Source organism: Heterodontus francisci, chromosome 4, assembly GCF_036365525.1.
Source record: "Heterodontus francisci isolate sHetFra1 chromosome 4, sHetFra1.hap1, whole genome shotgun sequence".
Taxonomy (NCBI): Eukaryota; Metazoa; Chordata; class Chondrichthyes; order Heterodontiformes; family Heterodontidae; genus Heterodontus; species Heterodontus francisci.
Genome location: NC_090374.1, coordinates 117936491 through 117947945, shown reverse-complemented (window position 1 = coordinate 117947945; position 11455 = coordinate 117936491).

Sequence of the window (11455 nt, the reverse complement as noted above, 5' to 3'; positions counted from 1 at the left end):
AGTTTCCCCAATCTCTCTTCATAGGACAGTCCTGCAATCCCGGAACAAGTCTGGTGAACCTTTGTTGCACTTCCTCGATGGCAATAATATTTTTCATAAGGTAAGGGAACCAAAACTGCACACATTACTCCATGTGCAGTCTGACCAAGGTTCTATACAATTTAAGCAAGGCTTCACTACTCCTGTACTCAAATCCCCTTGCGATAATGGCTAACATACCATTAGCCTTCCTAATTGCTTGCTGCACCTGCATGTTAGCTTTCAGTGGCTTATTGACAAGAACACCCAGATCCTTTTGTACATCTACACTTTCTAATCTCTTACCATTTAAGAAATACTCCACACATCTATTCCTCCTAAAAAGTGGATAACCTCACATTTTTCCACAGTATATTCCATCTGCCACATTCTTGCCCACTCACTAAGTCTGTCCAAATCCCCTTGAAGCCACTTTGTATCTTCCTCACAACACACATTCCCACCTAGTATTGTGTCATCCGCAAACTTGGAAATATTACATTTGGTCCCCACATCCAAATCATTGATACATATTGTGAGCAGCTGGGGCATAAGCACTGATCCTTGCAGTACCCCACTAGTCACAGCCAGCCAATGCAAGAATGACCTGTTTATTCCTTCTCTCTGTTTTCTGCCTGTTAACCAATCGTTAATCCATGCCAGTATATTACCTCCTATCCCATGTGCTTCAATTTTGCTAACGAACTTCCCGTGAGGGACTCTATCAAAAGCCTTCTGAAAATCCAAGTATACCACGTCCACCGACTCCTCTTTATCAATTTTGTTAGTAACATCCTCAAAAAATTCCCAACAGGTTTGCCAAACATGATTTCCCATTCATAAATCCATGTTGAGTGTGCCCAATCACATCATTATTATTCAAGTGTCCATTTAACCCATCCTTTAGAATAGATTCTAGCATTTGCCGAATGACTGATGTAAGGATAACAGGTCTGTAATTCCTTGTTTTCTCTCTCCCTTCTTAAATAGTGGGGTGACATTTGCAACCTTCCAATCTGCAGGATCAGCTCCAGAATCTATAGAATTTTGGAAGATGAGCACCAATGCATCCACTATCTCCATAGCTACCTCTTTCAACATGCTGGGATGTAGAATAGCAGGTCCTGGGGATTTATCAACCTTCAGCCCCATTAGTTTTCCAATACAACCTTCTTACTAATACTAATACTAATTTCCTTCAATTCCTCATTCCCCAAATCCCTTAGGTCTCTAATTCTGGGAGATTTCTTGTATCTTCCTCAGTGAAGACAGACACAAAATAATCATTTAGCTTTTCTGCCATTTCTCTATTCTCCATTATAAATTCTCCTGACTCTGCCTGTAATGGAGCCACATTTGTCTCAGCCAAACATTTCCTTTTTACGTACCTGTAGAAGCTTTTACAGTCTGTTTTTATATTTTTTACTAGCTTACATTCATATTCTATTCTCCCATTCTTTATCAGTTTCTTCGTCCTCCTTTGCTGTATTCTAAAATCCTCCCAATCCTCAGGTTTACTATTATATCTGGCAACTTGGTAAAAGTCTGGTAAAAGGAGGAGTGAGGCCAATTAGGGACAATAAAGGGGATCTACACACGGAGGCAGAGGGTATAACTGAGGTATTAAATGAATACTTTGCATCTGTCGTTACCAAGGAAGAAGATGTAACCCAGGCAATGATGAAAGAGGAGGTAAGTTAGACATTAGAGGGGTTTAAAATTAATCAGGAGGATGTACTAGATGAAATACATCCAAGGATACTGAGGGAAGTGAGAATGGAAATCACTGAGGCACTGGCCATAATTGTTCAGTCTTTCTAGGGCTCAGGGGTGGTGCCAGATGACTGGAGAATTGCAAACATTACACTCTTGTTCAAAGAAGGGTGTCAAGATAAGCCCAGCAAATACAGGCCAGTCAGTTTAATTTCGGTGGTGGGGAAACCTCTGAAAAGAATAATTCAGGTCAAAATTAAGTCACATGGACAAATGCGGGTTAATTAAAGAATCCCAGCATGGATTTCTTAAGGGAAAATCATGTTTAACTAACTTGCTGGAGTTTTTTTGAGGAGGTAACGGAGAGGATTGATGAAGGCTGTTGATGTGGTGTACGTGGATTTTCAAAAGGCGTTTGATACAGTGCCACACAACAGACCTGTGAACAAGGTTATAGCTCATTGAATAAAAGGGATGGTAGCAACGTGGATACAGAATTGGCTGATTGACAAGAAACAAAGAATAATGGTTAATGGATGTTTTTGAGGCTGGAGGAAGGTTTGTAGTGGAGTTCCCCAGGGATCAGTGTTGGTACCCTTCCTTTTCCTGATATATATTAATGACCTAGACCTTGGTGTACAGGGCACAATTTCAAAGTTTGCAGATGATGCGAAACTTGGAAGCATTTTGAACTATGAGGAGGATAATGTAGAACTCCAAAAGGACATATACAAGTTGGTGGAATGGGCAGACAGGTGGTAGATGAAATTCAATGCAGAGAAATGTGAAGTGATTCATTTTGGTAGGAAGAACATGGAGAGACAATATAAAATAAAGGATATAATTCTAAAGGGGGTGCAGGAGCAGAGGTACCTGGGTGTATATGTGCATAAGTCATTGAAGTTGGCAGGACAGGTTGAGAGAGCAGTTAATAAAGCATACAGTATCCTGGGCTTTATTAATAGGGTCATAGAGTACCAAAGCAAGGATGTTATGTTGAACTTATATAAGACACTAGTGTGGCCTCAGCTGGAGTAATGCCCAGTTCTGGGCACCGCACTTTAGAAAAGACATGAGGGCATTGGACAGAGTACAGTAAAGATTCACGAGAATGGTTCCAGGCATGAGGAACTACAGTTATGAAGATAGATTGGAGAAGTTAGGACTGTTTTCCTTGGAGAAGAGAAGGCTGAGGTGATGTGATAGAGGTATTCAAATCATGAGGGGTCTGGACAGAGTAGATAGACAGAAACTGTTCCCACTCGTGAAACGATCGAGAACGAGAGGGCACAAATTTAAAGTATTTGGTAAGAGAAGAAAAAGTGGCATGAGGGAAAACTTTTTCACGCAGCAAGTGGTTAAGGGCTGGAATGTACAACCTATGAGTGTGGTGGAGACAGGTTCCATTGAAGCATTCAAAAGGGAACTCGACTGTTATATGAAAAAGAAGAATGTGCAGGGCTACGGGGAGAAGGTGGGGAAATGGAACTGAGTGAATTGCTCTTTCGGAGAGCCAGTGGAAACATGATGGGCTGAATGACTTCCTTCTGCACTATAAAAATTCTGTGATTCTGTGAAGCTTATCTCCCAGGCTAACTATTCCATTATAGAAAGGGAAACCCTAGCACTCATGTTCAGAATCATAAGGTTTCACACTTAACTCTTTGTGAAACATTTTGTCGTCAAAACAGATCATCAACCATTAGTGATGATCTGGCAATAGCCACTCACTAGCATGCCTCCTCGGCTACAACGGCTGTTGATAAAAGTGTGAGGATATGACTGCGAGGTCAGATATAAGCCAGGGAATTGCATGGTGACCTCTGACATTTTAAGCAGATTACCTAATGCCAGGACGTGTGAAGATAGTCCACTAGATGTCCAGGTTGATGAGGTTGGCATCGAACTGGAAGATGTATACCAGGTAGACTGGATGCATTTTGGGCAAAAGAAGCGGGAAGAATTAATGGAAGGAAACCTCTAAAGACCCAGGTTTGGACATGTTATCGCAACGCATTGTTTAAGGATGCTCCGCCAGTGTACAAGAGCTTCCTGCAAAGCTCAGAACCTTCTGATCCTCTGGAGATGAGTTGGGAATTTCTAGAGGTGTTGTCTTCAAAGGCAGGCAGATGATAATTCTGCAAACGCTTCGCTCTGACATCCTTTCACAGTTGTATATCAGGCATATGGGTGTTGAGAAGTCTAGAAGGCTTGCACACGAGCCTGTCTACTGGCTGGGTACGAACAGTGAAATTAAGCAAGTGGTAAGGTCATATGATGCATGCCAGCAGCATCAACCATGCCAGCATAAACAGCCACTTCCTTACGACATCCCATCGCATCCTTGGTCAAGGATAGACACCAACCTCCTCACAATCAAAGGCAACGATTATTTGTTGGTCACTGATTACTACTGTAAATTTTCGATAATACATCAAATAAGGGACACTTGATGCATATCAGTTGCCAACACTATAAGCACAATTTTCAGCTTGCTTGGTCTCCCGGAGGAGATAGTATCGGACTGTGGTCTGTAATATGTCGCCAAGCCATCCCAGGGTATGTGCAGGAAATGGGCTGTGAACCATGTCACTTCTTCACCGCATTACCCAACAGCACATGATCTAGAAGAAAGAATGGTACATACAGTTAAATCACTGATTGTAAAGTGTTGTGAAACAAAACCGAATCTACATACAGCCATGTTACACTTGAGGGCAACACTGATCAACAGAGGGCTACCATGCCCTGTGGAAATTATATTCGGAAGACAAGTTAAGACAATGCTTCCAAGTCACCATTTCATGAAATCCTCATCAGTATAGGACAGACTCCAAGCAAAACAAGAAAAGATTAAAACTACGCACGATAAGTAGGCAAGTGTGGAACTCCTGCAGTTACAGATGGGGCCGAAAGCCAGGGTAATTTATCCACAAGAAAGTGTGGTTCCCTACAGAAGTGTCCAAAATCTGCAACGACCCAAGATCTTAGGAGGTAACCACCCCAAACGGAGCAGTGCTAAGAAGAAACTGACATCAGCTAAGGGAACTAGTTAACAACATTGTCCTTTTCGTCATTTAATCTCTCCTGCCTACCATCCTACTACAGACCTTCCCTTTGTTCTTAGAATCATAGAATCAATCCAGCACAGAAGAAGGTCCTTTGACCCATCATGACCGTGCTGGCCCTCCTAAGGAGAAATTCACATACTGCCACTCCTCTGCCCTTTCCCCATATCCCTGTGCATTCCTCCTTTTCAGATATTTAGAAAATGTAGAAAAATTTACAGCACAAAAAGAGGATAGTCTGCCCATCATTTCTGTGCCTACTGAAAAATGAACCACACAGAGTAATCCCATTTTTCAGCATCTGGTCCGTTTCGCTGGAGGTTACCGGACCTCAGGTTCATATCCAGACACCTTTTAAATGAGTTAAGGTTTTCTACCTCAACTACCCTTTCAGGCAGTGAGTTCCAGCCACCTGCCACTCTCTGGGTGAAAAAACATTTCTTCATCTCCCCTCTACTCCTTCTGCTAATCAATTTAAATCTATGCCCTCTAGTCACTGACCCGTCTGCTAAGGGAAATAGGTACTCCCCATTCATTACACCCAGGCTCCTCACAACCTTGTACACCTCAATCAAATCTTCCCACAGCCTTCTCTGTTCAAAGGAAAACAACCCCAGCCTATCCAATCTTTCCTGATAGTTGCAATTTTCCAGTCCTGGCAAATATCCTCATAAATCTCCTCTGTACACTCACTAGTGCAGTTATATCTTTTCTGTAATGAGGTGACCAGAACTGCACATAGTACTCAAGTTATGGCTTAACTACTGTTTGATATAGCTCCAGCATAACTTCCCAACTCTTACATTCTATGCCACAGTTAATAAAGGAAAGTATTCCATATGCCTTCTTAACCATCCTATCAACCTGTCCTGTTACCTTCAGGGATCTGGCACAGTGGCGCAGTGGTTAGCACCGCAGCCTCACAGCTCCAGCGACCCGGGTTCGATTCCGGGTACTGCCTGTGTGGAGTTTGCAAGTTCTCCCTGTGTCTGCGTGGGTTTTCTCCGGGTGCTCCGGTTTCCTCCCACAAGCCAAAAGACTTGCAGGTTAATAGGTAAATTGGCCATTATAAATTGTCACTAGTATAGGTAGGTGGTAGGGAAATATAGGGATAGGTGGGGATGTTTGTTGGGAATATGGGATTAGTGTAGGATTAGTATAAAAAATGGGTGGTTGATGTTCGGCACAGACTCGGTGGGCCGAAGGGCCTGTTTCAGTGCTGTATCTCTAATCTAATCTAATCTAATCTGTGGACATGCACTCCAAGGTCCCTCACTTCTTTTATACCTCAGTATCCTCCCATTTATTTTGTATTCCTTTGCCTTATTTGACCTCCCCAAATGCATCACCTCACACTTCTGTTGAATTCCATTTGCCACTTTTCTGACCAACTGACCATTCCATTGATTATCTTCCTGCAGTCTACAGCTTCCCTCCTCAATTACACAGCCACTTTTTGTCATCTGAAAACTTCTTGATCATACCTCCTACATTTAAGTCCAAATAATTAATATATACCAAAAAAAGCAGGAGACCTAGTACTGAGCCCAGCGGAACTCCACTGGAAACAGCCTTTCAGTCACTAAAACACCCATCAACCATTGCCCTTTTTTCCTGCTACTGAGCCAATTTTGTATCCAGCTTGCTACATTCCGCTCGATCCCATGGGCTTTTTTTTTAACCAGTCTGCCAATTGGGACCTTGTCAAAAGCCTTGCTAAAATCCATGTAGACCACATCAACTGCAGTACCCTCATCAATCCTCCTTGTTATCGTCTCAAAAAATTCAATCAAGTTGATCAGACATGATCTTCCCTTAACAAATCCATGTTGACTATCCTTGATTACTCTGTGCCTTTCTAACTGACAGTTAGTCCTGTCTCTCAGAATTGATTCCAATAATTTGCCCACTACTGAAGTTAGAATGACTGGTCTGTAATTATTTGATCTATCCCTCACCCCCTTTTTAAACAAAGGTACAATGTTAGCAGTCCTCCAATCCTCCGGCACCCACCTGTATCCAATGAGAATTGGAAAATGATGGTCAGGGCCTCCACTATTTCCTCACTGGCTTCTTCTAATAGCCTGGGGTACCTTTCATCTGGCTGTGGTGATTTATCCAGCTTCAAAGATGCTAATACCCTTAATAATTCCTTTCTCCCTATGTTTGTCACATCCAATATTTCATACTCCTCCTCCTTAACTACAATATCTGCATTGTCCCCCTCTTTTGCAAAGACAGAAGCAAAGTATTCATTTTGAACTGGACCCACACTTTCTGCCTCTACACATAGTTTATCCTTTTGGTCTTTCATGGACCCTACTCTTTCCTTAGTTATCCTTTTACTCTTAATGTATTGATAAAACATCTTTGGGTTCTCCTTAATTTTACTTGCCAATATTTTTTCATGCCTTCGCTTTGCTTTTCTAATTTCCTTTTTTGATTTCACCCCTGCACTTTCTATACTCCTCTCAGCTTTCTGCAGTATTGAGTTCTCTGTGTCTGAAATTAGCTTTTCTTTTCTGCCTTATCATACCCGGTATGCTCCTTGACATCTAGGGGGCTCTAGATTTGGCCATCCCACCCTTTCCCTCATCCCCATCCTCCTGCCTTTTCCTTGTTTCTATTCTTGCTTAAAACCTGTTACATCTCTAACTTTTTTCAGTTCTGGAAAAGGGTCATCAAAATGAAATGTTAACTTTGTTTCTATCTCCACAGGTGTTGCCTGACCTGCTGAGTATCTCCTGCATTTTTTGTTTCTATTTCAGATTTCCAGCATCTGCAGTAATTTGCTTTTGTATTAGCACCTGAAACTCCTGTCAGATTTGTGATAAATAACGGTGAGGGCCATTAGCCTTACCATTATTTTTATAGTAAATACTTGTCCGTGGCCTTTAAAAGAGAGCTTGGGCTGTTAGAATTCATTCAGTAAAAGAAGACAGAACCAGCCAGTTCCATGGCCATCACAAACATCCCATAAACACACTGCTCTTGAGTTGATTCATTGCATAATATGATACTGATTGACCCATGGGCAAATATTAGTTTCCTAGCAGATTTCAAAACTACAAGAGAAATTTAAAGTGGATTCCAAAGGCAAGATGGATTCTAATTTTATTAGCATTACTGTAAAACAGACAAAATGTAATTTGGATTAAAAACTAGAAATTCCAAACAAAAACTTGAGTGGTGAAACTGCCATTAAAATGATACATGGCCAGTGCTTCCCCTTAACCCCTATCCCCCAATATCACTTGTTCACTTTCTCTTTAGCCTTACAATGTAGCTATTTAAATTGTATAACTAGGGCCCTGCCAAATTCAAGGTCAAACTTTACAAATTACACGGTCACAGCATTTTAAGAATTGTGAATTTCATAATTTCACATATTTAAATGGTAAATTTCACAGTATTGCAACAAATGATGAAAATGATCTATTTGAAACAAAAAAAACACAAAGGAGGTTTCTAGTTTCAAATGGCGTTTATTGTATATGTAAAAACTATTGTAATAAGCTATTAACAGGTCACACTCTTTACTCACTGAAGTCAGTGGTTGAATGTAAACACGGAGCAATCTGCAACTGTTGCAACCTGCAACTGTCTCTTTCTTTGTGCCCTGTCCGTGTTTAGACACAGCTCTGTCCACGTCCACAGAGTTTGTTGACATTGTCAGACAGCGCTATGCTAGCCTTGCAAGGTGGGGGATTCAGCACTCCACAGAGTTCCAAAACTGCAGCACAAGCAAAGTACAATCTGCCTCTTTTGCAATGCTTTTATAAGCAGGAATCTCCGGCCTATAGTTCTTGACAAAGCCAGGAATCACATAACCGAGTTTAAATCCACCAGCAACAGTTGCATTTGTACAGGGTCAAAGGTACGTACAACCTTCAGGAACACTGCAGAAGGTTGTTGAAACCTCTGAGCTGCCTTTTCTTCACTGCTTGACTCTTCCCCGTAGCAGTAATATTGTTTGAGCTTCATTGCCATGCAAGAAAACACCTGTTGAGCACAGGCATTTAATTCAGCATCATCAGAGTGCTGTTCGTTTGACTGTGCTTCAGCCCAGAACAGTAAATCAGTTACTTTATTGAAAGTTTCATGGATTGTGACATGTCAAGATTCAAACCAAGTGACTAAGTCCATCAGTCATGTAGCATTCTTGGCAACAAACTAAACTTCCTCATTAAACTGAGCATCATTTAGAAAGGTTACAACGTCTGTTAAAAGCTGTATTTTCAGTGTCAGTGTGAGCTCTTCTGAGATGAAGTGTGAGTAGTATATCAGGTGAGCTACATGATACTGTACTGCCCAAAACCAAGAATTCCTCCATGTAATTACTGGCTCTGGTGGTAGGGTGATGTTTCATTGCCCAATTTCAGCCGCGTTTGCAATGTGTTGGCTGTATTGAAGCTTGCAGCTAGGGCAATGTTTGAAGATCTTTTCAATGTAGCTGATCAGTTTGTTGACCTTACCAAAATCACTTTTCCACAGTTCACTGACAAAATAAATTACATGTGCATTACATGTAATGTGAGCAGCTTGGAGCACAGATTTGAAAGATTTTGTCATGTAAGTTGCATTGTCACTAATGAAGCAGACACTTTGTTGAAGTATGCATTATATTTTGAAACAGTTTTGATTATTGCTTGGGAAACTGTAGTGTAATTAACAGCTTCAATGTATATGCAGTCTGCAAGCACTTTATTATTTTATTTCTTAACCACGTGCCTGTTTTTCATTACTCTGCCATTAACACTGTCTCTGGACTAATGCTTTGTCTTTCACCACAAGCATTAACACTCACTTTTCCTTTGTCCCATTTGTAATTAAATCTCTCCTGCCCTCTGCCCTATCACACTCTTTCCCTTTTGTTCACTTCCCCTCCAAACACCACCCACACCCCACTTGCTTGAAACCTAATTCTTTTCTAATCTTTTCCAGTTCTGATGAAAGGTCACAGGCCTAAAAGGTTAACTCTGTTTCTCTCTCCACAGATGCTGCCTGACCTGCTGAGTATTTCCAGCACTTTTTGTTTTTATTTCAGATTCCCAGCACCTGCAGTATTTTGCTTTAATTATAATGTTATTAGCTTTCCTGACTGTACATCTTCAGCCTTACCAGACATAAAATCAAATAAAACATGCAGCCCACTATTGTTTAGCTCATCGGTGGACTTATTGCAAATAATTGCAAAAGATTCACATGTGTTAATCTGAGACTTCGGGCTGAATTTTACGGCTCCTCAGTGGGTCGGATGGTGGCGTGGGGGCGGCATAAAGTTGAGCGGGAGACACTGGGAGGCCTACTTGCCCCCTCCCTCCTCTGGTCGACTTTACTGCAGTCGGTTGGCCACTTAACAGCCACTTAAGGGCCCTCTACCGCCTCCATGGGTATTTTACCCATGGTAAGCAGGCGTGCTAGGGATGTGAAAGGCCGCCCAGCAATAACTGCCTGCCTTTCTGTGCCCCGGCGGGGTATGGCAGTCAGGCACAGGGTGCCCGATTGAGGGCCGCCCCCACCTTCCAACCCATCCCTCAGACCAAGACACCCCCCCTTCCCCCCAAACAACCAGTCCAGCCTTACCAGGGAAGAACCGATCCCCTGGTGAGGCATGCCCAACTTACCTTCACTCCTGGATCCATCTGTTCGGCTGGGCTGCAGTCCCAGCAGTGGCCACCGCTCCCGGTAGCGCTGCTGGGACTAAGAGCTGCTGGCCTAGGTGGAAGTCCCGCCTCAGGACAATTAAAGCCCGGGGACCCGTAAAATATGGGACGGATCCCCGGGCTAGGCAGAAGAAGGTTCGTCACCGACTTTTACGTCAGTGGCGAATTCCCGTCCGCCTGAGGTAAAAGCCAGCCCTTCATCTCCTCACAATGTGTAGCAAAAACCTTCGGTATGTTATGGCAGGTGGGTGATGGCATGGTTGGTTTCTACTTTTCACCGCCCACTGACCACAGACAGTGGGCTGGATTTTACCAAGGCCAGGACATTGGGCTCCATGGCAGAGTAGGGGAGGGGTTCGGATGATGATTCTGGCAGCGGCCCACCACGGAGACCGACACCGGGAGACCGCGGTGAACCTCCATGGCAGCCACCCGCCACTGGACGATGGGACCTGGATTTAAATATTTGAATTACTGACATGCATAAATTTAAATCAACTTATCTTAAATCTTCCGTCGCCGTGGCCGGCACTCCCACGCCTTCAATTCCCCATCTGGGGAAAGCCGGCGTGACACTGGTGGGGAGGGGGGAGGAGTTAAGATTTTCAGTGCAGCGACGATGGGGTCAAATAAAAGTAATGGGTGCAGGGGATGGTGGGAAGAAGTGAACTTTAAACTTTGTGCAATCTTGGGAGGGATGGTCAGACTTAAACGGTAAGTGTTTTGGGGAGAAGGGCAAATAGTTAATTGGTATTGGGGGGTGGGAAAGGGGCATTAATAATTTATTTGATAACTTTTGGGGAGTGGGTGTAGCTTTAAAAAATTAAATATGCCTGCAGGGCTGGATGCCCTTTAAAATCAGCGCCACGCCTGTGCACAGGCAGCTGATGCCATTGTCGGGGACAGACATCCTGCCCCCTCCACATGATTGGGTGGGGTGGGCCACCCCAGCTATTTAAATGAGTCACACGCAGAGGATTGCTGCGGCTC